The 4,801-nt window shown below is 35.3% G+C and overlaps 1 pseudogene; it reads left to right on the top strand.

Moving 5' to 3' along the window:
- Window positions 1–675: 675 nt before the first annotated feature.
- Window positions 676–2,792, top strand: LOC111311082 (laccase-17-like; annotated as a pseudogene).
- Window positions 2,793–4,801: the final 2,009 nt, after the last annotated feature.

Below are 4,801 nucleotides of genomic sequence, written 5' to 3'. Positions count from 1 at the left end.
GGAGTCATTGGACTCGATCAGTGTAACATATTCTTTTCCAATCCTTTTTCATTCAACCATTCCTTCCATTTCCCAAATCCAACTTTATTCTCTTCCAATCGTTTAAAATATGGTAGTTAAGATTAGGTATAATAATGAAGAGCTAAAATCAAAGGGTTTTCCTGTGAAAAAGGAGTTGAAAGCACCAGGATAACATCAAAAGCTGTTAGATTTAAACGGAGAGAAACAACCAATCACTAACCATATTGTCCAACACCTCCTTTTTCTCTTGATTAGCAAGTATCGAAAACAAAAGGTCTGAAAGAAAGCAAATCCAACCCACACAATACCAATACATAAGAACACATCAAGTTTTCATTAATTAATTACATCTAGCAATTATTTTTATTAATAAATTACAAAAATTCACGAATAGTTTATAGCAGTTTCTAAGAATGGATTAGGATGGTATAAACTTGAACATCACCACCAAATTTAATTACTTGACCAGCAGCTAGTTGAATTAATGCAATTTGTTGCTGAAAGTCACCCAATTAACAAACCTAACTATTTGTCCCCCACTATAAAATGAACTTCTCTTTGTTCTCTCTTGCATCCAATCAAAACATTGTTAACTGACTTGACTGTCCTTTTTTGGCATTTCACAACAGTTTCAAGGGAAAGCTCAAAGGGACGATGGGTTCCAGCCTTCCACCTTCTTCATCAGCCTTTTTCATAGCTGTTTTGCTTGCATTGTCTGCACTGTGTTTATTGCCAGAGATGGCACTTGCAAAGCATGCAGCCATTATCAGGCACTATAAATTTGAGGTACGTATGGTCAGCTGTTTTCCTTATAAATTTTGTATAGATCAAGATGCAAAACATGACGAGATTATGCCAAACAAAGAGCATTGTTACAGTCAATGGCAAGTTTCCAGGGCCTCGGATCATAGCAAGGGAAGGTGATCGTCTTTTTACCAAGGTTGGTTAACCATGTTCAATACAATGTCACTCTTCACTGGTACGAAACCAATCATTATTTTTGTTCCGACATTACTCAGCTTGTTCCTTTTTTTCCAAAGCTTCATTGATGTTGCTTTTAAACTGGTGAAACAGGCATGGAGTAAGGCAACTAAGGAGCGGTAGGGCGGATGGACCTACATCACACAGTGCCCCATTCAAACAGAACAATCCTATGTATACAACTTCACTGTCACAGGCCAAGAGGAACCTTGTTTTGGCATCCTCACATTTCTTGGCTCAGAGTAACTACATATTTATGGCCCCATCGTCATCCCTCCAAAGCGACATGCGTCTTTCCCATTTCCCAGCCCTTCAAAGAAGTTCCTATCATTTTTGGTAAAACGTTTAACTTCTCATATCTGGAATTAAGTAAAATATACTAACAGAAATTGACATGGCATTTACATTAATGAAGCTTAATTTGGGTCAAATTGCAGGAGAATGGTGGAAAGCATACACTGAGACAATTATTAGCCAGGCCCTGCAAACTGGAGGTGCACCAAATATCTCTGATGCCTATACCATTAACGGCCTCCCAGGTCCCTCTTGCAACTGCTCAACAAAAGGTAAAAATATACTAATTATACCACATATCAACTATCCTCAGTTGTCCATTTCTTATATCTTTAGCGTCGGACATGTGTTATGGAACTCTGAATCAAATTAAACAACATTTTTTAAAGCAGATACATTCAATCTTAAGCTGAAGCCCTGTAAAACATATCCTTTCCCTCTAAATGCTGCACTCAACGATGAGCTCTTTTTCAGTATTGCAAACCACTCCCTGACCGCGCTAGAAGCCGAGCAGTCTATGTTAAACCCTTCAAAACAAAAATTGTGTACTCATCACCCCAGGACAAACCACTAATGTTCTTCTCAGGGCCAAATCTAAGGTTCCCAGCACCACCTTTGCTATGTCCACTAGGCCTTATGCCACTGGCCCTGCCCTTTTGAGAACACCACAACAACCGGAATTCTAGAGTAAGATAAATTATCTGCTTCTGCCTCAAACTTCACGAACAAAAATAAGAAACTCCCTCTTATAAAAACAGCACTCCCAAAGTTTAATGACTCAACTATTGCCATGAAATTCAACCAGAAAATCCATAGCTTGGCCAATGCCAAATTTCCTGCAAATGTCCCTAAAAAATTTGATAAACGCTTCTTTTTCACATTTGGGCTCGGGACACTTCCATGCCCACAAAACCAAAAATGCCAAGGTCCTAGCAATACGAAACTAGCAGCTTCACTTAACAATGTGTTATTTGTTCAACCAAACATTGCACTCCTTCAAGCTCACTTCTTTAACAAATTAAAGGAAGCGTTCACCACTAATTTCCCTGCCAACCCGCTAATCAAGTTTAACTACACAGGTAAATCACCAAGCAACATTATGGTGAACAATGGCACCAAAGTTGTGGTTCTACCTTTTAACACTAGCGCAGAGTTGGAGATGCAGGAAACTAGCACAATAGGAGCAGACAGCCACCTCTGCACCTTCATGGGTTTAATTTCTTTGTGGTAGGTCGGGGCATTGGCAACTTTAACCATAACAAGGACCCTGCCAAGTTTAACCTTGTTGACCATGCAGAGAGAAACGCTGTGGGGTTGCCCTCCAGTGGATGGCTTGCCCTCCAGTGGATGGCTTGCCACTCGATTCCGTGCAGATAACCCAGGTATTTTACAATAACAATTCGAATGTATGAATACGAAACTTGATAATCAGCAGCTAATTAATTGGAAAAATGAATAATATGTCTATAGCTAAATAGCTAATGATGATAACAGTAGCAGGGATTTAAATAGCGGTCGCGGTCACGTTTTCGATCGTGTAGCATTTGTCGCTTTTTCGGATATAATGGAGATAATTGCGGTCACTGAGGTCATCACGGTCGTAATTTTTTTTTTTTGCACAATTTATTATAAAATGTAATAATTATAATTATAATTATAAAAACTCTTATTCAGTGATTTTAAAAATAGTTTATGACACTCTATGTTTTTATTTTCTAAAAAAATTATTCACAATTTTATTTAGATTATAAAAAGCATTCATATTTGGTTTATCCATAAAATTTTTCTTGGCCAAGTTCATATTCAATAATAATTCTAGACAAATCAAATATTAACAAAACATAATATGTTAAATACCAAGCATTTAATTTAATAAAATTACAAACTTAAAAATATAATAATTTCAAATTCCATCAACTACAATTATTGATATATATTTCAATTTTACCACATGGTAGAATGACAAGGAGGATCAGATTCTCTATCTTCACTTTGAGAGCTAAGTTGACTCCATCTCCATCCTTGAGGCCTTTGTTCTTGATACTTTTGAGATGGAGGATGTATTTGAGGATGATCCATTTGTGGTGGAGGGTACATTTGTGGTAACTGATACATTTGAGGTGGAAGATATATTTAAGGAGGTGGCGGATACATTTGAGGTGGATAATAACCATATGGAGGTGGATAACTATGAGGAGGTCGAAAATTAAGTTGTTCTGATGGATAGTAATGTCTTTGAGTACTAGCAGAAGATTCACTATACTCAAAGTTACTAGAATTTGGTCTTTCACCTGAAGATGAAGAACCTCTAGAAATATCATAGTGGTGCTTTTTCGCTTTTCCTTTTGATCGAGCTGTACGTGCACTTTGACCCTCACTAGATTCAGCAAATGAATTTCCTCCGTATTCTGCCATATTAATGAAAAGTCCACCAGTAGCTGCAAGCCCAAATTCTCCTCCAAGTGGGCTGTAAGGTCGATTTGCATCCATATTATCACCAAAATTCGCACCATCACCATCACCATCTCTATCACCATCATCATCTAGACTTAAACCACCACCATCATCACTCTGACTTGGTGTTGGACTTGAACTTAAATGAGACACATTCCTTTCTTGAGATTGACATGATCGTTCAACATTCATTTCATTATCAGAATTATCTGCAGGCAATCAATCAGAGTTTTGACCATCTAATAAAGGATTTTTTTTCACTTGCAGCCATTCTATTAGTGGATCATCATCTTCAAAAATATGGTCAAGGCTAATAGGATTAAAACTATTATTTATTTCATCAATGCTCATTCTTTTTTGATGTCTCATCTTCAACCTCATGTTATAATAGGTATATACAAGTTTCTGGAGTCTTTCAAACTTTAATCTGTTTCTTGCTTTGGTGTGAATATAGCTAAATGTGCTCCAATTACGTTCACAAGTTGATGCAGATGTTGTTTGACTAAGCACTTTGATTGCTAGTTTTTGTAATTCAGGAACACAAGTGCCATATATCATCCACCACTCAGCTGTATAAAATTATTTAAATTAAATTTCAATGGGCTATATAATTAAATAATATAAATAAATTATAATTATTTAACTTAATTTTACCTAGATTCATTTGCTTCCAAGCTCTTTGTGCTTATGGATTACCAAATGTTTCATGCTTGTCTCGAAATAATAACAACTACATCAATTGAAAATACAATAATAAATGAATAAATAAAAAATAATTTAATTTTTAATACATAAAATAAATGTTAAAGTTATAAAATAGTATTAAATACTAACCTGATTAATCATTCTAATTTGAGTATCTATCGAAAGTTCTAATCTTTCAATAACTGCTTTTATACCTTATAATATTTCTTTAAATACATTTGCAGAATGTTCCACTCCAAATTGAAATTGTGGATTTAGATAGTAACCTAAACATAATTTATAACAATATTATATTAAAATAATAAAAAATAAATATATAAGCAATTTAAGTATAAAAAATAAACAT

The sequence above is a fragment of the Durio zibethinus genome, chromosome 1 (genome assembly GCF_047325235.1).
Source record: "Durio zibethinus cultivar Kanyao isolate XHJ-2024 chromosome 1, ASM4732523v1, whole genome shotgun sequence".
Lineage (NCBI taxonomy): Eukaryota > Viridiplantae > Streptophyta > Magnoliopsida > Malvales > Malvaceae > Durio > Durio zibethinus.
This window is presented reverse-complemented; position numbering and strand designations above follow the sequence as displayed.